The sequence below is a fragment of the Ixodes scapularis genome, unplaced genomic scaffold (genome assembly GCF_016920785.2).
Source record: "Ixodes scapularis isolate PalLabHiFi unplaced genomic scaffold, ASM1692078v2 PGA_scaffold2__306_contigs__length_199485367, whole genome shotgun sequence".
NCBI lineage: Eukaryota > Metazoa > Arthropoda > Arachnida > Ixodida > Ixodidae > Ixodes > Ixodes scapularis.
Genome location: NW_024609857.1, coordinates 125,271,290 through 125,293,385, shown reverse-complemented (window position 1 = coordinate 125,293,385; position 22,096 = coordinate 125,271,290). Strand labels below are relative to the sequence as shown.

Genomic DNA, 22,096 nt, shown 5'->3' with positions numbered 1-22,096 from the left:
GCTGATAAAACCCGTTTGCTCCACTGACGTCTAACCCCTGGTTAGCTCAGTTGGTAGAGCGCTCCACCTATAATGGAGAGGTTTCGGGTTCGATACCCGGACCAGGCGGATTTTTTCGGTCGCGCACCGGTCACCTAGCTGTGTTTGGAAATTTGTGTTTGTCCTTTGTCCCCCTTGTTCCCCTTCTCCAGGGATTAATTTTCATCATTCTTGTCAGCTCGCTTGCACCTTTGCATTTAATTGCATTATAATCATAACCTTAAACTGCAAGCTTCACCCTTGTTGGTGTTAGACTGGTGGCAGCTGATAAAACCCGTTTGCTCTACTGACGTCTAACCCTGATTAGCTCAGTTGGTAGAGCGCTCCACCTATAATGGAGAGGTCCCGGGTTCGATACCCGGACCAGGCGGATTTTTTCGGTCGCGCACCGGTCACCTAGCTGTGTTTGGAGATTTGTGTTTGTCCTTTGTCCCTCTTGTTCCCCTTCTCCAGGGATTAATTTTCATCATTCTTGTCCAGCTCGCTTGCACCTTTGTATTTAATTGCATCATAATCATAACCTTAAACTGCAAGTTTCACCCTTGTTGGTGTTAGACTGGTGGCAGCTGATAAAACCCGTTTGCTCTACTGACGTCTAACCCCTGGTTAGCTCAGTTGGTAGAGCGCTCCACCTATAATGGAGAGGTTTCGGGTTCGATACCCGGACCAGGCTGATTTTTTCGGTCTCGCACCGGTCACCTAGCTGTGTTTGGAGATTTGTGTTTGTCCTTTGTCCCCCTTGTTCCCCTTCTCCAGGGATTAATTTTCATCATTCTTGTCCAGCTCGCTTGCACCATTGCATTTAATTGCATTATAATCATAACCTTAAACTGCAAGCTTCACCCTTGTTGGTGTTAGACTGGTGGCAGCTGATAAAATCCGTTTGCTCTACTGACGTCTAACCCCTGGTTAGCTCAGTTGGCAGAGCGCTCCACCTATAATGGAGAGGTTTCGGGTTCGATACCCGGACCAGGCGGATTTTTTCGGTCGCGCACCGGTCACCTAGCTGTGTTTGGAGATTTGTGCTTGTCCTTTGTCCCCCTTGTTCCCCTTCTCCAGGGATTAATTTTCATCATTCTTGTCCAGCTCGCTTGCACCTTTGCATATAATTGCATTATAATCATAACCTTAAACTGCAAGCTTCACCCTTGTTGGTGTTAGACTGGTGGCAGCTGATAAAACCCGTTTGCTCTACTGACGTCTAACCCTGGTTAGTTCAGTTGGTAGAGCGCTCCACCTATAATGGAGACGTTTCGGGTTCGATACCCGGACCAGGCGGATTTTTTCGGTCGCGCACCGGTCACCTAGCTGTGTTTGGAGATTTGTGCTTGTCCTTTGTCCCCCTTGTTCCCCTTCTCCAGGGATTAATTTTCATCATTCTTGTCCAGCTCGCTTGCACCTTTGCATTTAATTGCATTATAATCATAACCTTAAACTGCAAGCTTCACCCTTGTTGGTGTTAGACTGGTGGCAGCTGATAAAACCCGTTTGCTCTACTGACGTCTAACCCTGGTTAGCTCAGTTGGTAGAGCGCTCCACCTATAATGGAGAGGTCCCGGGTTCGATACCCGGACCAGGCGGATTTTTTCGGTCGCGCACCGGTCACCTAGCTGTGTTTGGAGATTTGTGTTTGTCCTTTGTCCCTCTTGTTCCCCTTCTCCAGGGATTAATTTTCATCATTCTTGTCCAGCTCGCTTGCACCTTTGCATTTAATTGCATCATAATCATAACCTTAAACTGCAAGCTTCACCCTTGTTGGTGTTAGACTGGTGGCAGCTGATAAAACCCGTTTGCTCTACTGACGTCTAACCCCTGGTTAGCTCAGTTGGTAGAGCGCTCCACCTATAATGGAGAGGTTTCGGGTTCGATACCCGGACCAGGCTGATTTTTTCGGTCGCGCACCGGTCACCTAGCTGTGTTTGGAGATTTGTGTTTGTCCTTTGTCCCCCTTGTTCCCCTTCTCCAGGGATTAATTTTCATCATTCTTGTCCAGCTCGCTTGCACCTTTGCATTTATTTGCATCATAATCATAACCTTAAACTGCAAGCTTCACCCTTGTTGGTGTTAGACTGGTGGCAGCTGATAAAACCCGTTTGCTCTACTGACGTCTAACCCCTGGTTAGCTCAGTTGGTAGAGCGCTCCACCTATAATGGAGAGGTTTCGGGTTCGATACCCGGACCAGGCGGATTTTTTCGGTCGCGCACCGCTCACCTAGCTGTGTTTGGAGATTTGTGTTTGTCCTTTGTCCCCCTTGTTCCCCTTCTCCAGGGATTAATTTTTATCATTCTTGTCCAGCTCGCTTGCACCTTTGCATTTAATTGCATTATAATCATAACCTTAAACTGCAAGCTTCACCCTTGTTGGTGTTAGACTGGTGGCAGCTGATAAAACCCGTTTGCTCTACTGACGTCTAACCCCTGGTTAGCTCAGTTGGTAGAGCGCTCCACCTATAATGGAGAGGTTTCGGGTTCGATACCCGGACCAGGCGGATTTTTTCGGTCGCGCACCGGTCACCTAGCTGTGTTTGGAGATTTGTGTTTGTCCTTTGTCCCCCTTGTTCCCCTTGTCCAGGGATTAATTTTCATCATTCTTGTCCAGCTCGCTTGCACCTTTGCATTTAATTGCATTAAAATCATAACCTTAAACTGCAAGCTTCACCCTTGTTGGTGTTAGACTGGTGGCAGCTGATAAAACCCGTTTGCTCTACTGACGTCTAACCCTGGTTAGCTCAGTTGGTAGAGCGCTCCACCTATAATGGAGAGGTCCCGGGTTCGATACCCGGACAAGGCGGATTTTTTCGGTCGCGCACCGGTCACCTAGCTGTGTTTGGAGATTTGTGTTTGTCCTTTGTCCCTCTTGTTCCCCTTCTCCAGGGATTAATTTTCATCATTCTTGTCCAGCTCGCTTGCACCTTTGCATTTAATTGCATCATAATCATAACCTTAAACTGCAAGCTTCACCCTTGTTGGTGTTAGACTGGTGGCAGCTGATAAAACCCGTTTGCTCTACTGACGTCTAACCCCTGGTTAGCTCAGTTGGTAGAGCGCTCCACCTATAATGGAGAGGTTTCGGGTTCGATACCCGGACCAGGCGGATTTTTTCGGTCGCGCACCGGTCACCTAGCTGTGTTTGGAGATTTGTGTTTGTCCTTTGTCCCCCTTGTTCCCCTTCTCCAGGGATTAATTTTCATCATTCTTGTCCAGCTCGCTTGCACCTTTGCATTTAATTGCATTATAATCATAACCTTAAACTGCAAGCTTCACCCTTGTTGGTGTTAGACTGGTGGCAGCTGATAAAACCCGTTTGCTCTACTGACGTCTAACCCCTGGTTAGCTCAGTTGGTAGAGCGCTCCACCATAATGGAGAGGTTTCGGGTTCGATACCCGGACCAGGTGGATTTTTTCGGTCGCGCACCGGTCACCTAGCTGTGTTTGGAGATTTGTGTTTGTCCTTTGTCCCGCTTGTTCCCCTTCTCCAGGGATTAATTTTCATCATTCTTGTCCAGCTCGCTTGCACCTTTGCATTTAATTGCATTATAATCATAACCTTAAACTGCAAGCTTCACCCTTGTTGGTGTTAGACTGGTGGCAGCTGATAAAATCCGTTTGCTCTACTGACGTCTAAGCCCTGGTTAGCTCAGTTGGTAGAGCGCTCCACCAATAATGGAGAGGTTTCGGGTTCGATACCCGGACCAGGCGGATTTTTTCGGTCGCGCACCGGTCAACTAGCTGTGTTTGGAGATTTGTGTTTGTCCTTTGTTCCTCTTGTTCCCCTTCTCCAGAAATTAATTTTCATCATTCTTGTCAAGCTCGCTTGCACCTTTGCATTTAATTGCATTATAATCATAACCTTAAACTGCAAGCTTCACCCTTGTTGGTGTTAGACTGGTGGCAGCTGATAAAACCCGTTTGCTCTACTGACGTCTAACCCTGGTTAGCTCAGTTGGTAGAGCGCTCCACCTATAATGGAGAGGTCCCGGGTTCGATACCCGGACCAGGCGGATTTTTTCGGTCGCGCACCGGTCACTTAGCTGTGTTTGGAGATTTGTGTTTGTCCTTTGTCCCTCTTGTTCCCCTTCTCCAGGGATTAATTTTCATCATTCTTGTCCAGCTCGCTTGCACCTTTGCATTTAATTGCATCATAATCATAACCTTAAACTGCAAGCTTCACCCTTGTTGGTCTTAGACCGGTGGCAGCTGATAAAACCCGTTTGCTCTACTGACGTCTAACCCCTGGTTAGCTCAGTTGGTAGAGCGCTCCACCTATAATGGAGAGGTTTCGGGTTCGATACCCGGACCAGGCGGATTTTTTCGGTCGCGCACCGGTCACCTAGCTGTGTTTGGAGATTTGTGTTTGTCCTTTGTCCCCCTTGTTCCCCTTCTCCAGGGATTAATTTTCATCATTCTTGTCCAGCTCGCTTGCACCTTTGCATTTATTTGCATCATAATCATAACCTTAAACTGCAAGCTTCACCCTTGTTGGTGTTAGACTAGTGGCAGCTGATAAAACCCGTTTGCTCTACTGACGTCTAACCCCTGGTTAGCTCAGTTGGTAGAGCGCTCCACCTATAATGGAGAGGTTTCGGGTTCGATACCCGGACCAGGCGGATTTTTTTGGTCGCGCACCGGTCACCTAGCGGTGTTTGGAGATTTGTGTTTGTCCTTTGTCCCCCTTGTTCCCCTTCTCCAGGGATTAATTTTCATCATTCTTGTCCAGCTCGCTTGCACCTTTGCATTTAATTGCATTACAATCATAACCTTAAACTGCCAGCTTCACCCTTGTTGGTGTTAGACTGGTGGCAGCTGATAAAACCCGTTTGCTCTACTGACGTCTAACCCCTGGTTAGCTCAGTTGGTAGAGCGCTCCACCTATAATGGAGAGGTTTCGGGTTCGATACCCGGACCAGGCGGATTTTTTCGGTCGCGCACCGGTCACCTAGCTGTGTTTGGAGATTTGTGTTTGTCCTTTGTCCCCCTTGTTCCCCTTGTCCAGGGATTAATTTTCATCATTCTTGTCCAGCTCGCTTGCACCTTTGCATTTAATTGCATTATAATCATAACCTTAAACTGCAAGCTTCACCCTTGTTGGTGTTAGACTGGTGGCAGCTGATAAAACCCGTTTGCTCTACTGACGTCTAACCCTGGTTAGCTCAGTTAGTAGAGCGCTCCACCTATAATGGAGAGGTCCCGGGTTCGATACCCGGACCAGGCGGATTTTTTCGGTCGCGCACCGGTCACCTAGCTGTGTTTGGAGATTTGTGTTTGTCCTTTGTCCCTCTTGTTCCCCTTCTCCAGGGATTAATTTTCATCATTCTTGTCCAGCTCGCTTGCACCTTTGCATTTAATTGCATCATAATCATAACCTTAAACTGCAAGCTTCACCCTTGTTGGTGTTAGACTGGTGGCAGCTGATAAAACCCGTTTGCTCTACTGACGTCTAACCCCTGGTTAGCTCAGTTGGTAGAGCGCTCCACCTATAATGGAGAGGTTTCGGGTTCGATACCCGGACCAGGCGGATTTTTTCGGTCGCGCACCGGTCACCTAGCTGTGTTTGGAGATTTGTGCTTGTCCTTTGTCCCCCTTGTTCCCCTTCTCCAGGGATTAATTTTCATCATTCTTGTCAGCTCGCTTGCAACTTTGCATTTAATTGCATCATAATCATAACCTTAAACTGCAAGCTTCACCCTTGTTGGTGTTAGACTGGTGGCAGCTGATAAAACCCGTTTGCTCTACTGACGTCTAACCCTGATTAGCTCAGTTGGTAGAGCGCTCGACCTATAATGGAGAGGTCCCGGGTTCGATACCCGGACCAGGCGGATTTTTTCGGTCGCGCACCGGTCACCTAGCTGTGTTTGGAGATTTGTGTTTGTCCTTTTTTCCCTCTTGTTCCCCTTCTCCAGGGATTAATTTTCATTATTCTTGTCCAGCTCGCTTGCACCTTTGCATTTAATTGCATCATAATCATAACCTTAAACTGCAAGCTTCACCCTTGTTGGTGTGAGACTGGTGGCAGCTGATAAAACCCGTTTGCTCTACTGACGTCTAACCCCTCGTTAGCTCAGTTGCTAGAGCGCTCCACCTATAATGGAGAGGTTTCGGGTTCGATACCCGGACCAGGCGGATTTTTTCGGTCGCGCACCGGTCACCTAGCTGTGTTTGGAGATTTGTGTTTGTCCTTTGTCCCCCTTGTTCCCCTTCTCCAGGGATTAATTTTCATCATTCTTGTCCAGCTCGCTTGCACCTTTGCATTTAATTGCATTATAATCATAACCTTAAACTGCAAGCTTCACCCTTGTTGGTGCTAGACTGGTGGCAGCTGATAAAACCCGTTTGCTCTACTGACGTCTAACCCGTGGTTAGTTCAGTTGGTAGAGCGCTCCACCTATAATGGAGAGGTCCCGGGTTCGATACCCGGACCAGGCGGATTTTTGCGGTCGCGCACCGGTCACCTAGCTGTGTTTGGAGATTTGTGTTTGTCCTTTGTCCCTCTTGTTCCCCTTCTCCAGGGATTAATTTTCATCATTCTTGTCCAGCTCGCTTGCACCTTTGCATTTAATGGCATCATAATCATAACCTTAAACTGCAAGCTTCACCCTTGTTGGTGTTAGACTGGTGGCAGCTGATAAAACCCGTTTGCTCTACTGACGTCTAACCCCTGGTTAGCTCAGTTGGTAGAGCGCTCCACCTATAATGGAGAGGTTTCGGGTTCGATACCCGGACCAGGCGGATTTTTTCGGTCGCGCACCGGTCACCTAGCTGTGTTTGGAGATTTGTGCTTGTCCTTTGTCCCCCTTGTTCCCCTTCTCCAGGGATTAATTTTCATCATTCTTGTCAGCTCGCTTGCAACTTTGCATTTAATTGCATCATAATCATAACCTTAAACTGCAAGCTTCACCCTTGTTGGTGTTAGACTGGTGGCAGCTGATAAAACCCGTTTGCTCTACTGACGTCTAACCCTGATTAGCTCAGTTGGTAGAGCGCTCCACCTATAATGGAGAGGTCCCGGGTTCGATACCCGGACCAGGCGGATTTTTTCGGTCGCGCACCGGTTACCTAGCTGTGTTTGGAGATTTGTGTTTGTCCTTTGTCCCTCTTGTTCCCCTTCTCCAGGGATTAATTTTCATTATTCTTGTCCAGCTCGCTTGCACCTTTGCATTTAATTGCATCATAATCATAACCTTAAACTGCAAGCTTCACCCTTGTTGGTGTTAGACTGGTGGCAGCTGATAAAACCCGTTTGCTCTACTGACGTCTAACCCCTCGTTAGGTCAGTTGCTAGGGCGCTCCACCTATAATGGAGAGGTTTCGGGTTCGATACCCGGACCAGGCGGATTTTTTCGGTCGCGCACCGGTCACCTAGCTGTGTTTGGAGATTTGTGTTTGTCCTTTGTCCCCCTTGTTCCCCTTCTCCAGGGATTAATTTTCATCATTCTTGTCCAGCTCGCTTGCACCTTTGCATTTAATTGCATTATAATCATAACCTTAAACTGCAAGCTTCACCCTTGTTGGTGCTAGACTGGTGGCAGCTGATAAAACCCGTTTGCTCTACTGACGTCTAACCCTGATTAGCTCAGTTGGTAGAGCGCTCCACCTATAATGGAGAGGTCCCGGGTTCGATACCCGGACCAGGCGGATTTTTTCGGTCGCGCACCGGTCACCTAGCTGTGTTTGGAGATTTGTGTTTGTCCTTTGTCCCTCTTGTTCCCCTTCTCCAGGGATTAATTTTCATCATTCTTGTCCAGCTCGCTTGCACCTTTGCATTTAATTGCATCATAATCATAACCTTAAACTGCAAGCTTCACCCTTGTTGGTGTTAGACTGGTGGCAGCTGATAAAACCCGTTTGCTCTACTGATGTCTAACCCCTGGTTAGCTCAGTTGGTAGAGCGCTCCACCATAATGGAGAGGTTTCGGGTTCGATACCCGGACCAGGCGGATTTTTTCGGTCGGGCACCGGTCACCTAGCTGTGTTTGGAGATTTGTGTTTGTCCTTTGTCCCCCTTGTTCCCCTTCTCCAGGGATTAATTTTCATCATTCTTGTCCAGCTCGCTTGCACCTTTGCATTTAATTGCATCATAATCATAACCTTAAACTGCAAGCTTCACCCTTGTTGGTGTTAGACTGGTGGCAGCTGATAAAACCCGTTTGCTCTACTGACGTCTAACCCTGGTTAGCTCAGTTGGTAGAGCGCTCCACCTATAATGGAGAGGTCCCGGGTTCGATACCCGGACCAGGCGGATTTTTTCGGTCGCGCACCGGTCACCTAGCTGTGTTTGGAGACTTGTGTTTGTCCTTTGTCCCTCTTGTTCCCCTTCTCCAGGGATTAATTTTAATCATTCTTGTCCAGCTCGCTTGCACCTTTGCATTTAATTGCATCATAATCATAACCTTAAACTGCAAGCTTCGCCCTTGTTGGTGTTAGACTGGTGGCAGCTGATAAAACCCGTTTGCTCTACTGACGTCTAACCCCTGGTTAGCTCAATTGGTAGAGCGCTCCACCTATAATGGAGAGGTTTCGGGTTCGATACCCGGACCAGGCGGATTTTTTCGGTCGCGCACCGGTCACCTAGCTGTGTTTGGAGATTTGTGTTTGTCCTTTGTCCCCCTTGTTCCCCTTCTCCAGGGATTAATTTTCATCATTCTTGTCCAGCTCGCTTGCACCTTTGTTTTTAATTGCATCATAATCATAACCTTAAACTGCAAGCTTCACCCTTGTTGGTGTTAGACTGGTGGCAGCTGATAAAACCCGTTTGCTCTACTGACGTCTAACCCCTGGTTAGCACAGTTGGTAGAGCGCTCCACCTATAATGGAGAGGTTTCGGGTTCAATACCCGGACCAGGCGGATTTTTTCGGTCGCGCACCGGTCACCTAGCTGTGTTTGGAGATTTGTGTTTCTCCTTTGTCCCCCTTATTCCCCTTCTCCAGGGATTAATTTTCATCATTCTTGTCAGCTCGCTTGCACCTTTGCATTTAATTGCATTATAATCATAACCTTAAACTGCAAGCTTCACCCTTGTTGGTGTTAAACTGGTGGCAGCTGATAAAACCCGTTTGCTCTACTGACGTCTAACCCTGATTAGCTCAGTTGGTAGAGCGCTCCACCTATAATGGAGAGGTCCCGGGTTCGATACCCGGACCAGGCGGATTTTTTCGGTCGCGCACCGGTCACCTAGCTGTGTTTGGAGATTTGTGTTTGTCCTTTGTCCCTCTTGTTCCCCTTCTCCAGGGGTTAATTTTCATCATTCTTGTCCAGCTCGCTTGCACCTTTGCATTTAATTGCACCATAATCATAACCTTAAACTGCAAGCTTCACCCTTGTTGGTGTTAGACTGGTGGCAGCTGATAAAACCCGTTTGCTCTACTGACGTCTAACCCCTGGTTAGCTCAGTTGGTAGAGCGCTCCACCTATACTGGAGAGGTTTCGGGTTCGATACCCGGACCAGGCGGATTTTTTCGGTCGCGCAACGGTCACCTAGCTGTGTTTGGAGATTTGTGTTTGTCCTTTGTCCCTCTTGTTCCCCTTCTCCAGGGATTAATTTTCATCATTCTTGTCCAGCTCGCTTGCACCTTTGCATTTAATTGCATTATAATCATAACCTTAAACTGCAAGCTTCACCCTTGTTGGTGTTAGACTGGTGGCAGCTGATAAAATCCGTTTGCTCTACTGACGTCTAACCCCTGGTTAGCTCAGTTGGTAGAGCGCTCCACCTATAATGGAGAGGTTTCGGGTTCGATACCCGGACCAGGCGGATTTTTTCGGTCGCGCACCGGTCACCTAGCTGTGTTTGGAGATTTGTGTTTGTCCTTTGTCCCCCTTGTTCCCCTTCTCCAGGGATTAATTTTCATCATTCTTGTCCAGCTCGCTTGCACCTTTGCATATAATTGCATTATAATCATAACCTTAAACTGCAAGCTTCACCCTTGTTGGTGTTAGACTGGTGGCAGCTGATAAAACCCGTTTGCTCTACTGACGTCTAACCCTGGTTAGTTCAGTTGGTAGAACGCTCCTCCTATAATGGAGAGGTTTCGGGTTCGATACCCGGACCAGGCGGATTTTTTCGGTCGCGCACCGGTCACCTAGCTGTGTTTGGAGATTTGTGTTTGTCCTTTGTCCCCCTTGTTCCCCTTCTCCAGGGATTAATTTTCATCATTCTTGTCCAGCTCGCTTGCACCTTTGCATTTAATTGCATTATAATCATAACCTTATACTGCAAGCTTCACCCTTGTTGGTGTTAGACTGGTGGCAGCTGATAAAACCCGTTTGCTCTAATGACGTCTAACCCTGGTTAGCTCAGTTGGTAGAGCGCTCCACCTATAATGGAGAGGTCCCGGGTTCGATACCCGGACCAGGCGGATTTTTTCGGTCGCGCACCGGTCACCTAGCTGTGTTTGGAGATTTGTGTTTGTCCTTTGTCCCTCTTGTTCCCCTTCTCCAGGGATTAATTTTCATCATTCTTGTCCAGCTCGCTTGCACCTTTGCATTTAATTGCATCATAATCATAACCTTAAACTGCAAGCTTCACCCTTGTTGGTGTTAGACTGGTGGCAGCTGATAAAACCCGTTTGCTCTACTGACGTCTAACCATTGGTTAGCTCAGTTGGTAGAGCGCTCCACCTATAATGGAGAGGTTTCGGGTTCGATACCCGGACCAGGCGGATTTTTTCGGTCGCGCACCGGTCACCTAGCTGTGTTTGGAGATTTGTGTTTGTCCTTTGTCCCCCTTGTTCCCCTTCTCCAGGGATTAATTTTCATCATTCTTGTCCAGCTCGCTTGCACCTTTGCATTTATTTGCATCATAATCAAAACCTTAAACTGCAAGCTTCACCCTTGTTGGTGTTAGACTGGTGGCAGCTGATAAAACCCGTTTGCTCTACTGACGTCTAACCCCTGGTTAGCTCAGTTGGTAGAGCGCTCCACCTATAATGGAGAGGTTTCGGGTTCGATACCCGGACCAGGCGGATTTTTTCGGTCGCGCACCGGTCACCTAGCTGTGTTTGGAGATTTGTGTTTGTCCTTTGTCCCCCTTGTTCCCCTTCTCCAGGGATTAATTTTCATCATTCTTGTCCAGCTCGCTTGCACCTTTGCATTTAATTGCATTATAATCATAACCTTAAACTGCAAGCTTCACCCTTGTTGGTGTTAGACTGGTGGCAGCTGATAAAACCCGTTTGCTCTACTGACGTCTAACCCTGGTTAGCTCAGTTGGTAGAGCGCTCCGCCTATAATGGAGAGGTCCCGGGTTCGATACCCGGACCAGGCGGATTTTTTCGGTCGCGCACCGGTCACCTAGCTGTGTTTGGAGATTTGTGTTTGTCCTTTGTCCCTCTTGTTCCCCTTCTCCAGGGATTAATTTTCATCATTCTTGTCCAGCTCGCTTGCACCTTTGCATTTAATTGCATCATAATCATAACCTTAAACTGCAAGCTTCACCCTTGTTGGTGTTAGACTGGTGGCAGCTGATAAAACCCGTTTGCTCTACTGACGTCTAACCCCTGGTTAGCTCAGTTGGTAGAGCGCTCCACCTATAATGGAGAGGTTTCGGGTTCGATACCCGGACCAGGCGGATTTTTTTCGGTCGCGCACCGGTCACCTAGCTGTGTTTGGAGATTTGTGTTTGTCCTTTGTCCCCCTTGTTCCCCTTCTCCAGGGATTAATTTTCATCATTCTTGTCCAGCTCGCTTGCACCTTTGCAATTATTTGCATCATAATCATAACCTTAAACTGCAAGCTTCACCCTTGTTGGTGTTAGACTGGTGGCAGCTGATAAAACCCGTTTGCTCTACTGACGTCTAACCCCTGGTTAGCTCAGTTGGTAGAGCGCTCCACCTATAATGGAGAGGTTTCGGGTTCGATACCCGGACCAGGCGGATTTTTTCGGTCGCGCACCGGTCACCTAGCTGTGTTTGGAGATTTGTGTTTGTCCTTTGTCCCTCTTGTTCCCCTTCTCCAGGGGTTAATTTTCATCATTCTTGTCCAGCTCGCTTGCACCTTTGCATTTAATTGCATCATAATCATAACCTTAAACTGCAAGCTTCACCCTTGTTGGTGTTAGACTGGTGGCAGCTGATAAAACCCGTTTGCTCTACTGACGTCTAACCCCTGGTTAGCTCAGTTGGTAGAGCGCTCCACCTATAATGGAGAGGTTTCGGGTTCGATACCCGGACCAGGCGGATTTTTTCGGTCGCGCACCGGTCACCTAGCTGTGTTTGGAGATTTGTGTTTGTCCTTTGTCCCCCTTGTTCCCCTTCTCCAGGGATTAATTTTCATCATTCTTGTCCAGCTCGCTTGCACCTTTGCATTTAATTGCATTATAATCATAACCTTAAACTGCAAGCTTCACCCTTGTTGGTGTTAGACTGGTGGCAGCTGATAAAATCCGTTTGCTCTACTGAAGTCTAACCCCTGGTTAGCTCAGTTGGTAGAGCGCTCCACCTATAATGGAGAGGTTTCGGGTTCGATACCCGGACCAGGCGGATTTTTTCGGTCGCGCACCGGTCACCTAGCTGTGTTTGGAGATTTGTGTTTGTCCTTTGTCCCCCTTGTTCCCCTTCTCCAGGGATTAATTTTCATCATTCTTGTCCAGCTCGCTTGCACCTTTGCATATAATTGCATTATAATCATAACCTTAAACTGCAAGCTTCACCCTTGTTGGTGTTAGACTGGTGGCAGCTGATAAAACCCGTTTGCTCTACTGACGTCTTACCCTGGTTAGTTCAGTTGGTAGAGCGCTCCACCTATAATGGAGGGGTTTCGGGTTTGATACCCGGACCAGGCGGATTTTTTCGGTCGCGCACCGGTCACCTAGCTGTGTTTGGAGATTTGTGTTTGTCCTTTGTCCCCCTTGTTCCCCTTCTCCAGGGATTAATTTTCATCATTCTTGTCCAGCTCGCTTGCACCTTTGCATTTATTTGCATCATAATCATAACCTTAAACTGCAAGCTTCACCCTTGTTGGTGTTAGACTGGTGGCAGCTGATAAAACCCGTTTGCTCTACTGACGTCTAACCCCTGGTTAGCTCAGTTGGTAGAGCGCTCCACCTATAATGGAGAGGTTTCGGGTTCGATACCCGGACCAGGCGGATTTTTTCGGTCGCGCACCGGTCACCTAGCTGTGTTTGGAGATTTGTGTTTGTCCTTTGTCCCCCTTGTTCCCCTTCTCCAGGGATTAATTTTCATCATTCTTGTCCAGCTCGCTTGCACCTTTGCATTTAATTGCATTATAATCATAACCTTAAACTGCAAGCTTCACCCTTGTTGGTGTTAGACTGGTGGCAGCTGATAAAACCCGTTTGCTCTACTGACGTCTAACCCTGGTTAGCTCAGTTGGTAGAGCGCTCCGCCTATAATGGAGAGGTCCCGGGTTCGATACCCGGACCAGGCGGATTTTTTCGGTCGCGCACCGGTCACCTAGCTGTGTTTGGAGATTTGTGTTTGTCCTTTGTCCCTCTTGTTCCCCTTCTCCAGGGATTAATTTTCATCATTCTTGTCCAGCTCGCTTGCACCTTTGCATTTAATTGCATCATAATCATAACCTTAAACTGCAAGCTTCACCCTTGTTGGTGTTAGACTGGTGGCAGCTGATAAAACCCGTTTGCTCTACTGACGTCTAACCCCTGTTTAGCTCAGTTGGTAGAGCGCTCCACCTATAATGGAGAGGTTTCGGGTTCGATATCCGGACCAGGCGGATTTTTTTCGGTCGCGCACCGGTCACCTAGCTGTGTTTGGAGATTTGTGTTTGTCCTTTGTCCCCCTTGTTCCCCTTCTCCAGGGATTAATTTTCATCATTCTTGTCCAGCTCGCTTGCACCTTTGCAATTATTTGCATCATAATCATAACCTTAAACTGCAAGCTTCACCCTTGTTGGTGTTAGACTGGTGGCAGCTGATAAAACCCGTTTGCTCTACTGACGTCTAACCCCTGGTTAGCTCAGTTGGTAGAGCGCTCCACCTATAATGGAGAGGTTTCGGGTTCGATACCCGGACCAGGCGGATTTTTTCGGTCGCGCACCGCTCACCTAGCTGTGTTTGGAGATTTGTGTTTGTCCTTTGTCCCTCTTGTTCCCCTTCTCCAGGGGTTAATTTTCATCATTCTTGTCCAGCTCGCTTGCACCTTTGCATTTAATTGCATCATAATCATAACCTTAAACTGCAAGCTTCACCCTTGTTGGTGTTAGACTGGTGGCAGCTGATAAAACCCGTTTGCTCTACTGACGTCTAACCCCTGGTTAGCTCAGTTGGTAGAGCGCTCCACCTATAATGGAGAGGTTTCGGGTTCGATACCCGGACCAGGCGGATTTTTTCGGTCGCGCACCGGTCACCTAGCTGTGTTTGGAGATTTGTGTTTGTCCTTTGTCCCCCTTGTTCCCCTTCTCCAGGGATTAATTTTCATCATTCTTGTCCAGCTCGCTTGCACCTTTGCATTTAATTGCATTATAATCATAACCTTAAACTGCAAGCTTCACCCTTGTTGGTGTTAGACTGGTGGCAGCTGATAAAATCCGTTTGCTCTACTGACGTCTAACCCCTGGTTAGCTCAGTTGGTAGAGCGCTCCACCTATAATGGAGAGGTTTCGGGTTCGATACCCGGACCAGGCGGATTTTTTCGGTCGCGCACCGGTCACCTAGCTGTGTTTGGAGATTTGTGTTTGTCCTTTGTCCCCCTTGTTCCCCTTCTCCAGGGATTAATTTTCATCATTCTTGTCCAGCTCGCTTGCACCTTTGCATATAATTGCATTCTAATCATAACCTTAAACTGCAAGCTTCACCCTTGTTGGTGTTAGACTGGTGGCAGCTGATAAAACCCGTTTGCTCTACTGACGTCTTACCCTGGTTAGTTCAGTTGGTAGAGCGCTCCACCTATAATGGAGAGGTTTCGGGTTTGATACCCGGACCAGGCGGATTTTTTCGGTCGCGCACCGGTCACCTAGCTGTGTTTGGAGATTTGTGTTTGTCCTTTGTCCCCCTTGTTCCCCTTCTCCAGGGATTAACTTTCATCATTCTTGTCCAGCTCGCTTGCACCTTTGCATTTAATTGCATTATAATCATAACCTTAAACTGCAAGCTTCACCCTTGTTGGTGTTAAACTGGTGGCAGCTGATAAAACCCGTTTGCTCTACTGACGTCTAACCCTGGTTAGCTCAGTTGGTAGAGCGCTCCGCCTATAATGGAGAGGTCCCGGGTTCGATACCCGGACCAGGCGGATTTTTTCGGTCGCGCACCGGTCACCTAGCTGTGTTTGGAGATTTGTGTTTGTCCTTTGTCCCTCTTGTTCCCCTTCTCCAGGGATTAATTTTCATCATTCTTGTCCAGCTCGCTTGCACCTTTGCATATAATTGCATTATAATCATAACCTTAAACTGCAAGCTTCACCCTTGTTGGTGTTAGACTGGTGGCAGCTGATAAAACCCGTTTGCTCTACTGACGTCTAACCCTGGTTAGTTCAGTTGGTAGAGCGCTCCACCTATAATGGAGAGGTTTCGGGTTCGATACCCGGACCAGGCGGATTTTTTCGGTCGCGCACCGGTCACCTAGCTGTGTTTGGAGATTTGTGTTTGTCCTTTGTCCCCCTTGTTCCCCTTCTCCAGGGATTAATTTTCATCATTCTTGTCCAGCTCGCTTGCACCTTTGCATTTAATTGCATTATAATCATAACCTTATACTGCAAGCTTCACCCTTGTTGGTGTTAGACTGGTGGCAGCTGATAAAACCCGTTTGCTCTACTGACGTCTAACCCTGGTTAGCTCAGTTGGTAGAGCGCTCCACCTATAATGGAGAGGTCCCGGGTTCGATACCCGGACCAGGCGGATTTTTTCGGTCGCGCACCGGTCACCTAGCTGTGTTTGGAGATTTGTGTTTGTCCTTTGTCCCTCTTGTTCCCCTTCTCCAGGGATTAATTTTCATCATTCTTGTCCAGCTCGCTTGCACCTTTGCATTTAATTGCATCATAATCATAACCTTAAACTGCAAGCTTCACCCTTGTTGGTGTTAGACTGGTGGCAGCTGATAAAACCCGTTTGCTCTACTGACGTCTAACCATTGGTTAGCTCAGTTGGTAGAGCGCTCCACCTATACTGGAGAGGTTTCGGGTTCGATACCCGGACCAGGCGGATTTTTTCGGTCGCGCACCGGTCACCTAGCTGTGTTTGGAGATTTGTGTTTGTCCTTTGTCCCCCTTGTTCCCCTTCTCCAGGGATTAATTTTCATCATTCTTGTCCAGCTCGCTTGCACCTTTGCATTTATTTGCATCATAATCATAACCTTAAACTGCAAGCTTCACCCTTGTTGGTGTTAGACTGGTGGCAGCTGATAAAACCCGTTTGCTCTACTGACGTCTAACCCCTGGTTAGCTCAGTTGGTAGAGCGCTCCACCTATAATGGAGAGGTTTCGGGTTCGATACCCGGACCAGGCGGATTTTTTCGGTCGCGCACCGGTCACCTAGCTGTGTTTGGAGATTTGTGTTTGTCCTTTGTCCCCCTTGTTCCCCTTCTCCAGGGATTAATTTTCATCATTCTTGTCCAGCTCGCTTGCACCTTTGCATTTAATTGCATTATAATCATAACCTTAAACTGCAAGCTTCACCCTTGTTGGTGTTAGACTGGTGGCAGCTGATAAAACCCGTTTGCTCTACTGACGTCTAACCCTGGTTAGCTCAGTTGGTAGAGCGCTCCGCCTATAATGGAGAGGTCCCGGGTTCGATACCCGGACCAGGCGGATTTTTTCGGTCGCGCACCGGTCACCTAGCTGTGTTTGGAGATTTGTGTTTGTCCTTTGTCCCTCTTGTTCCCCTTCTCCAGGGATTAATTTTCATCATTCTTGTCCAGCTCGCTTGCACCTTTGCATTTAATTGCATCATAATCATAACCTTAAACTGCAAGCTTCACCCTTGTTGGTGTTAGACTGGTGGCAGCTGATAAAACCCGTTTGCTCTACTGACGTCTAACCCCTGGTTAGCTCAGTTGGTAGAGCGCTCCACCTATAATGGAGAGGTTTCGGGTTCGATACCCGGACCAGGCGGATTTTTTTCGGTCGCGCACCGGTCACCTAGCTGTGTTTGGAGATTTGTGTTTGTCCTTTGTCCCCCTTGTTCCCCTTCTCCAGGGATTAATTTTCATCATTCTTGTCCAGCTCGCTTGCACCTTTGCAATTATTTGCATCATAATCATAACCTTAAACTGCAAGCTTCACCCTTGTTGGTGTTAGACTGGTGGCAGCTGATAAAACCCGTTTGCTCTACTGACGTCTAACCCCTGGTTAGCTCAGTTGGTAGAGCGCTCCACCTATAATGGAGAGGTTTCGGGTTCGATACCCGGACCAGGCGGATTTTTTCGGTCGCGCACCGGTCACCTAGCTGTGTTTGGAGATTTGTGTTTGTCCTTTGTCCCTCTTGTTCCCCTTCTCCAGGGGTTAATTTTCATCATTCTTGTCCAGCTCGCTTGCACCTTTGCATTTAATTGCATCATAATCATAACCTTAAACTGCAAGCTTCACCCTTGTTGGTGTTAGACTGGTGGCAGCTGATAAAACCCGTTTGCTCTACTGACGTCTAACCCCTGGTTAGCTCAGTTGGTAGAGCGCTCCACCTATAATGGAGAGGTTTCGGGTTCGATACCCGGACCAGGCGGATTTTTTCGGTCGCGCACCGGTCACCTAGCTGTGTTTGGAGATTTGTGTTTGTCTTTTGTCCCCCTTGTTCCCCTTCTCCAGGGATTAATTTTCATCATTCTTGTCCAGCTCGCTTGCACCTTTGCATTTAATTGCATTATAATCATAACCTTAAACTGCAAGCTTCACCCTTGTTGGTGTTAGACTGGTGGCAGCTGATAAAATCCGTTTGCTCTACTGACGTCTAACCCCTGGTTAGCTCAGTTGGTAGAGCGCTCCACCTATAATGGAGAGGTTTCGGGTTCGATACCCGGACCAGGCGGATTTTTTCGGTCGCGCACCGGTCACCTAGCTGTGTTTGGAGATTTGTGTTTGTCCTTTGTCCCCCTTGTTCCCCTTCTCCAGGGATTAATTTTCATCATTCTTGTCCAGCTCGCTTGCACCTTTGCATATAATTGCATTATAATCATAACCTTAAACTGCAAGCTTCACCCTTGTTGGTGTTAGACTGGTGGCAGCTGATAAAACCCGTTTGCTCTACTGACGTCTTACCCTGGTTAGTTCAGTTGGTAGAGCGCTCCACCTATAATGGAGAGGTTTCGGGTTTGATACCCGGACCAGGCGGATTTTTTCGGTCGCGCACCGGTCACCTAGCTGTGTTTGGAGATTTGTGTTTGTCCTTTGTCCCCCTTGTTCCCCTTCTCCAGGGATTAACTTTCATCATTCTTGTCCAGCTCGCTTGCACCTTTGCATTTAATTGCATTATAATCATAACCTTAAACTGCAAGCTTCACCCTTGTTGGTGTTAAACTGGTGGCAGCTGATAAAACCCGTTTGCTCTACTGACGTCTAACCCTGGTTAGCTCAGTTGGTAGAGCGCTCCGCCTATAATGGAGAGGTCCCGGGTTCGATACCCGGACCAGGCGGATTTTTTCGGTCGCGCACCGGTCACCTAGCTGTGTTTGGAGATTTGTGTTTGTCCTTTGTCCCTCTTGTTCCCCTTCTCCAGGGATTAATTTTCATCATTCTTGTCCAGCTCGCTTGCACCTTTGCATTTAATTGCATCATAATCATAACCTTAAACTGCAAGCTTCACCCTTGTTGGTGTTAGACTGGTGGCAGCTGATAAAACCCGTTTGCTCTACTGATGTCTAACCCCTGGTTAGCTCAGTTGGTAGAGCGCTCCACCTATAATGGAGAGGTTTCGAGTTCGATACCCGGAGCAGGCGGATTTTTTTCGGTCGCGCACCGGTCACCTAGCTGTGTTTGGAGATTTGTGTTTGTCCTTTGTCCGCCTTGTTCCCCTTCTCCAGGGATTAATTTTCATCATTCTTGTCCAGCTCGCTTGCACCTTTGCAATTATTTGCATCATAATCATAACCTTAAACTGCAAGCTTCACCCTTGTTGGTGTTAGACTGGTGGCAGCTGATAAAACCCGTTTGCTCTACTGACGTCTAACCCCTGGTTAGCTCAGTTGGTAGAGCGCTCCACCTATAATGGAGAGGTTTCGGGTTCGATACCCGGACCAGGCGGATTTTTTCGGTCGCGCACCGGTCACCTAGCTGTGTTTGGAGATTTGTGTTTGTCCTTTGTCCCTCTTGTTCCCCTTCTCCAGGGGTTAATTTTCATCATTCTTGTCCAGCTCGCTTGCACCTTTGCATTTAATTGCATCATAATCATAACCTTAAACTGCAAGCTTCACCCTTGTTGGTGTTAGACTGGTGGCAGCTGATAAAACCCGTTTGCTCTACTGACGTCTAACCCCTGGTTAGCTCAGTTGGTAGAGCGCTCCACCTATAATAGAGAGGTTTCGGGTTCGATATTCGGACCAGGCGGATTTTTTCGGTCGCGCACCGGTCACCTAGCTGTGTTTGGCGATTTGTGTTTGTCCTTTGTCCCCCTTGTTCCCCTTCTCCAGGGATTAATTTTCATCATTCTTGTCCAGCTCGCTTGCACCTTTGCATTTAATTGCATTATAATCATAACCTTAAACTGCAAGCTTCACCCTTGTTGGTGTTAGACTGGTGGCAGCTGATAAAATCCGTTTGCTCTACTGACGTCTAACCCCTGGTTAGCTCAGTTGGTAGAGCGCTCCACCTATAATGGAGAGGTTTCGGGTTCGATACCCGGACCAGGCGGATTTTTTCGGTCGCGCACCGGTCACCTAGCTGTGTTTGGAGATTTGTGTTTGTCCTTTGTCCCCCTTGTTCCCCTTCTCCAGGGATTAATTTTCATCATTCTTGTCCAGCTCGCTTGCACCTTTGCATATAATTGCATTATAATCATAACCTTAAACTGCAAGCTTCACCCTTGTTGGTGTTAGACTGGTGGCAGCTGATAAAACCCGTTTGCTCTACTGACGTCTAACCCTGGTTAGTTCAGTTGGTAGAGCGCTCCACCTATAATGGAGAGGTTTCGGGTTCGATACCCGGACCAGGCGGATTTTTTCGGTCGCGCACCGGTCACCTAGCTGTGTTTGGAGATTTGTGTTTGTCCTTTGTCCCCCTTGTTCCCCTTCTCCAGGGATTAATTTTCATCATTCTTGTCCAGCTCGCTTGCACCTTTGCATTTAATTGCATTATAATCATAACCTTAAACTGCAAGCTTCACCCTTGTTGGTGTTAGACTGGTGGCAGCTGATAAAACCCGTTTGCTCTACTGACGTCTAACCCTGGTTAGCTCAGTTGGTAGAGCGCTCCGCCTATAATGGAGAGGTCCCGTGTTCGATACCCGGTCCAGGCGGATTTTTTCGGTCGCGCACCGGTCACCTAGCTGTGTTTGGAGATTTGTGTTTGTCCTTTTTCCCTCTTGTTCCCCTTCTCCAGGGATTAATTTTCATCATTCTTGTCCAGCTCGCTTGCACCTTTGCATTTAATTGCATCATAATCATAACCTTAAACTGCAAGCTTCACCCTTGTTGGTGTTAGACTGGTGGCAGCTGATAAAACCCGTTTGCTCTACTGACGTCAAACCCCTGGTTAGCTCAGTTGGTAGAGCGCTCCACCTATAATGGAGAGGTTTCGGGTTCGATACCCGGACCAGGCGGATTTTTTCGGTCGCGCACCGGTCACCTAGCTGTGTTTGGAGATTTGTGTTTGTCCTTTGTCCCCCTTGTTTCCCTTCTCCAGGGATTAATTTTCATCATTCTTGTCCAGCTCGCTTGCACCTTTGCATTTATTTGCATCATAATCATAACCTTAAACTGCAAGCTTCACCCTTGTTGGTGTTAGACTGGTGGCAGCTGATAAAACCCGTTTGCTCTACTGACGTCTAACCCCTGGTTAGCTCAGTTGGTAGAGCGCTCCTCCTATAATGGAGAGGTTTCGGGTTCGATACCCGGACCAGGCGGATTTTTTCGGTCGCGCACCGGTCACCTAGCTGTGTTTGGAGATTTGTGTTTGTCCTTTGTCCCCCTTGTTCCCCTTCTCCAGGGATTAATTTTCATCATTCTTGTCCAGCTCGCTTGCACCTTTGCATTTAATTGCATTATAATCATAACCTTAAACTGCAAGCTTCACCCTTGTTGGTGTTAGACTGGTGGCAGCTGATAAAACCCGTTTGCTCTACTGACGTCTAACCCCTGGTTAGCTCAGTTGGTAGAGCGCTCCACCTATAATGGAGAGGTTTCGGGTTCGATACCCGGACCAGGCGGATTTTTTCGGTCGCGCACCGGTCACCTAGCTGTGTTTGGAGATTTGTGTTTGTCCTTTGTCCCCCTTGTTCCCCTTGTCCAGGGATTAATTTTCATCATTCTTGTCCAGCTCGCTTGCACCTTTGCATTTAATTGCATTATAATCATAACCTTAAACTGCAAGCTTCACCCTTGTTGGTGTTAGACTGGTGGCAGCTGATAAAACCCGTTTGCTCTACTGACGTCTAACCCTGGTTAGCTGAGTTAGTAGAGCGCTCCACCTATAATGGAGAGGTCCCGGGTTCGATACCCGGACCAGGCGGATTTTTTCGGTCGTGCACCGGTCACCTAGCTGTGTTTGGAGATTTGTGTTTGTCCTTTGTCCCTCTTGTTCCCCTTCTCCAGGGATTAATTTTCATCATTATTGTCCAGCTCGCTTGCACCTTTGCATTTAATTGCATTATAATCATAACCTTAAACTGCAAGCTTCAGCCTTGTTGGTGTTAGACTGGTGGCAGCTGATAAAACCCGTTTGCTCTACTGACGTCTAACCCCTGGTTAGCTCAGTTGGTAGAGCGCTCCACCAATAATGGAGAGGTTTCGGGTTCGATACCCGGACCAGGCGGATTTTTTCGGTCGCGCAGCGGTCACCTAGCTGTGTTTGGAGATTTGTGTTTGTCCTTTGTCCCCCTTGTTCCCCTTCTCCAGGGATTAATTTTCATCATTCTTGTCAGCTCGCTTGCACCTTTGCATTTATTTGCATCATAATCATAACCTTAAACTGCAAGCTTCACCCTTGTTGGTGTTAGACTGGTGGCAGCTGA

General features: G+C 47.8%; 46 non-coding genes across 46 annotated transcripts; all 46 read left to right on the top strand.

Moving 5' to 3' along the window:
* Nucleotides 1-35: 35 nt before the first annotated feature.
* Trnai-uau lies at nucleotides 36-108 on the top strand. Its single transcript has one exon. It is a non-coding gene; the product is annotated as a tRNA-Ile (tRNA).
* A 228-nt stretch (nucleotides 109-336) lies between these two features.
* Nucleotides 337-409, top strand: Trnai-uau. The gene has a single exon. It is a non-coding gene; the product is annotated as a tRNA-Ile (tRNA).
* A 1,137-nt stretch (nucleotides 410-1,546) lies between these two features.
* On the top strand, nucleotides 1,547-1,619 carry Trnai-uau. Its single transcript has one exon. It is a non-coding gene; the product is annotated as a tRNA-Ile (tRNA).
* Nucleotides 1,620-2,152: 533 nt separating this feature from the next.
* On the top strand, nucleotides 2,153-2,225 carry Trnai-uau. Its single transcript has one exon. It is a non-coding gene; the product is annotated as a tRNA-Ile (tRNA).
* A 230-nt stretch (nucleotides 2,226-2,455) lies between these two features.
* On the top strand, nucleotides 2,456-2,528 carry Trnai-uau. The gene has a single exon. It is a non-coding gene; the product is annotated as a tRNA-Ile (tRNA).
* A 228-nt stretch (nucleotides 2,529-2,756) lies between these two features.
* Nucleotides 2,757-2,830, top strand: Trnai-uau. The gene has a single exon. It is a non-coding gene; the product is annotated as a tRNA-Ile (tRNA).
* A 230-nt stretch (nucleotides 2,831-3,060) lies between these two features.
* Nucleotides 3,061-3,133, top strand: Trnai-uau. The gene has a single exon. It is a non-coding gene; the product is annotated as a tRNA-Ile (tRNA).
* Nucleotides 3,134-3,664: 531 nt separating this feature from the next.
* Trnai-aau lies at nucleotides 3,665-3,738 on the top strand. Its single transcript has one exon. It is a non-coding gene; the product is annotated as a tRNA-Ile (tRNA).
* A 229-nt stretch (nucleotides 3,739-3,967) lies between these two features.
* Nucleotides 3,968-4,040, top strand: Trnai-uau. Its single transcript has one exon. It is a non-coding gene; the product is annotated as a tRNA-Ile (tRNA).
* Nucleotides 4,041-4,270: 230 nt separating this feature from the next.
* Trnai-uau lies at nucleotides 4,271-4,343 on the top strand. The gene has a single exon. It is a non-coding gene; the product is annotated as a tRNA-Ile (tRNA).
* Nucleotides 4,344-4,573: 230 nt separating this feature from the next.
* On the top strand, nucleotides 4,574-4,646 carry Trnai-uau. The gene has a single exon. It is a non-coding gene; the product is annotated as a tRNA-Ile (tRNA).
* A 230-nt stretch (nucleotides 4,647-4,876) lies between these two features.
* Nucleotides 4,877-4,949, top strand: Trnai-uau. Its single transcript has one exon. It is a non-coding gene; the product is annotated as a tRNA-Ile (tRNA).
* A 229-nt stretch (nucleotides 4,950-5,178) lies between these two features.
* Trnai-uau lies at nucleotides 5,179-5,251 on the top strand. The gene has a single exon. It is a non-coding gene; the product is annotated as a tRNA-Ile (tRNA).
* A 230-nt stretch (nucleotides 5,252-5,481) lies between these two features.
* Nucleotides 5,482-5,554, top strand: Trnai-uau. Its single transcript has one exon. It is a non-coding gene; the product is annotated as a tRNA-Ile (tRNA).
* A 1,138-nt stretch (nucleotides 5,555-6,692) lies between these two features.
* Nucleotides 6,693-6,765, top strand: Trnai-uau. Its single transcript has one exon. It is a non-coding gene; the product is annotated as a tRNA-Ile (tRNA).
* Nucleotides 6,766-6,993: 228 nt separating this feature from the next.
* On the top strand, nucleotides 6,994-7,066 carry Trnai-uau. The gene has a single exon. It is a non-coding gene; the product is annotated as a tRNA-Ile (tRNA).
* Nucleotides 7,067-7,598: 532 nt separating this feature from the next.
* On the top strand, nucleotides 7,599-7,671 carry Trnai-uau. Its single transcript has one exon. It is a non-coding gene; the product is annotated as a tRNA-Ile (tRNA).
* Nucleotides 7,672-8,202: 531 nt separating this feature from the next.
* Nucleotides 8,203-8,275, top strand: Trnai-uau. Its single transcript has one exon. It is a non-coding gene; the product is annotated as a tRNA-Ile (tRNA).
* Nucleotides 8,276-9,109: 834 nt separating this feature from the next.
* Nucleotides 9,110-9,182, top strand: Trnai-uau. Its single transcript has one exon. It is a non-coding gene; the product is annotated as a tRNA-Ile (tRNA).
* A 533-nt stretch (nucleotides 9,183-9,715) lies between these two features.
* Trnai-uau lies at nucleotides 9,716-9,788 on the top strand. The gene has a single exon. It is a non-coding gene; the product is annotated as a tRNA-Ile (tRNA).
* A 531-nt stretch (nucleotides 9,789-10,319) lies between these two features.
* On the top strand, nucleotides 10,320-10,392 carry Trnai-uau. The gene has a single exon. It is a non-coding gene; the product is annotated as a tRNA-Ile (tRNA).
* Nucleotides 10,393-10,925: 533 nt separating this feature from the next.
* On the top strand, nucleotides 10,926-10,998 carry Trnai-uau. The gene has a single exon. It is a non-coding gene; the product is annotated as a tRNA-Ile (tRNA).
* Nucleotides 10,999-11,227: 229 nt separating this feature from the next.
* Nucleotides 11,228-11,300, top strand: Trnai-uau. Its single transcript has one exon. It is a non-coding gene; the product is annotated as a tRNA-Ile (tRNA).
* Nucleotides 11,301-11,530: 230 nt separating this feature from the next.
* Trnai-uau lies at nucleotides 11,531-11,603 on the top strand. The gene has a single exon. It is a non-coding gene; the product is annotated as a tRNA-Ile (tRNA).
* Nucleotides 11,604-11,834: 231 nt separating this feature from the next.
* Trnai-uau lies at nucleotides 11,835-11,907 on the top strand. The gene has a single exon. It is a non-coding gene; the product is annotated as a tRNA-Ile (tRNA).
* Nucleotides 11,908-12,137: 230 nt separating this feature from the next.
* On the top strand, nucleotides 12,138-12,210 carry Trnai-uau. Its single transcript has one exon. It is a non-coding gene; the product is annotated as a tRNA-Ile (tRNA).
* A 230-nt stretch (nucleotides 12,211-12,440) lies between these two features.
* Trnai-uau lies at nucleotides 12,441-12,513 on the top strand. Its single transcript has one exon. It is a non-coding gene; the product is annotated as a tRNA-Ile (tRNA).
* A 532-nt stretch (nucleotides 12,514-13,045) lies between these two features.
* On the top strand, nucleotides 13,046-13,118 carry Trnai-uau. The gene has a single exon. It is a non-coding gene; the product is annotated as a tRNA-Ile (tRNA).
* A 229-nt stretch (nucleotides 13,119-13,347) lies between these two features.
* On the top strand, nucleotides 13,348-13,420 carry Trnai-uau. Its single transcript has one exon. It is a non-coding gene; the product is annotated as a tRNA-Ile (tRNA).
* Nucleotides 13,421-13,954: 534 nt separating this feature from the next.
* Trnai-uau lies at nucleotides 13,955-14,027 on the top strand. Its single transcript has one exon. It is a non-coding gene; the product is annotated as a tRNA-Ile (tRNA).
* A 230-nt stretch (nucleotides 14,028-14,257) lies between these two features.
* Nucleotides 14,258-14,330, top strand: Trnai-uau. The gene has a single exon. It is a non-coding gene; the product is annotated as a tRNA-Ile (tRNA).
* Nucleotides 14,331-14,560: 230 nt separating this feature from the next.
* On the top strand, nucleotides 14,561-14,633 carry Trnai-uau. The gene has a single exon. It is a non-coding gene; the product is annotated as a tRNA-Ile (tRNA).
* Nucleotides 14,634-15,164: 531 nt separating this feature from the next.
* On the top strand, nucleotides 15,165-15,237 carry Trnai-uau. The gene has a single exon. It is a non-coding gene; the product is annotated as a tRNA-Ile (tRNA).
* A 531-nt stretch (nucleotides 15,238-15,768) lies between these two features.
* On the top strand, nucleotides 15,769-15,841 carry Trnai-uau. Its single transcript has one exon. It is a non-coding gene; the product is annotated as a tRNA-Ile (tRNA).
* Nucleotides 15,842-16,374: 533 nt separating this feature from the next.
* Trnai-uau lies at nucleotides 16,375-16,447 on the top strand. Its single transcript has one exon. It is a non-coding gene; the product is annotated as a tRNA-Ile (tRNA).
* Nucleotides 16,448-16,676: 229 nt separating this feature from the next.
* Nucleotides 16,677-16,749, top strand: Trnai-uau. Its single transcript has one exon. It is a non-coding gene; the product is annotated as a tRNA-Ile (tRNA).
* Nucleotides 16,750-16,979: 230 nt separating this feature from the next.
* Nucleotides 16,980-17,052, top strand: Trnai-uau. Its single transcript has one exon. It is a non-coding gene; the product is annotated as a tRNA-Ile (tRNA).
* Nucleotides 17,053-17,283: 231 nt separating this feature from the next.
* Nucleotides 17,284-17,356, top strand: Trnai-uau. The gene has a single exon. It is a non-coding gene; the product is annotated as a tRNA-Ile (tRNA).
* A 230-nt stretch (nucleotides 17,357-17,586) lies between these two features.
* Nucleotides 17,587-17,659, top strand: Trnai-uau. Its single transcript has one exon. It is a non-coding gene; the product is annotated as a tRNA-Ile (tRNA).
* Nucleotides 17,660-17,889: 230 nt separating this feature from the next.
* On the top strand, nucleotides 17,890-17,962 carry Trnai-uau. Its single transcript has one exon. It is a non-coding gene; the product is annotated as a tRNA-Ile (tRNA).
* Nucleotides 17,963-18,493: 531 nt separating this feature from the next.
* On the top strand, nucleotides 18,494-18,566 carry Trnai-uau. Its single transcript has one exon. It is a non-coding gene; the product is annotated as a tRNA-Ile (tRNA).
* Nucleotides 18,567-19,100: 534 nt separating this feature from the next.
* Trnai-uau lies at nucleotides 19,101-19,173 on the top strand. Its single transcript has one exon. It is a non-coding gene; the product is annotated as a tRNA-Ile (tRNA).
* A 533-nt stretch (nucleotides 19,174-19,706) lies between these two features.
* On the top strand, nucleotides 19,707-19,779 carry Trnai-uau. Its single transcript has one exon. It is a non-coding gene; the product is annotated as a tRNA-Ile (tRNA).
* An 834-nt stretch (nucleotides 19,780-20,613) lies between these two features.
* Nucleotides 20,614-20,686, top strand: Trnai-uau. Its single transcript has one exon. It is a non-coding gene; the product is annotated as a tRNA-Ile (tRNA).
* Nucleotides 20,687-21,219: 533 nt separating this feature from the next.
* On the top strand, nucleotides 21,220-21,292 carry Trnai-uau. Its single transcript has one exon. It is a non-coding gene; the product is annotated as a tRNA-Ile (tRNA).
* Nucleotides 21,293-21,824: 532 nt separating this feature from the next.
* Nucleotides 21,825-21,897, top strand: Trnai-aau. Its single transcript has one exon. It is a non-coding gene; the product is annotated as a tRNA-Ile (tRNA).
* The last annotated feature ends 199 nt before the right edge of the window (nucleotides 21,898-22,096 follow it).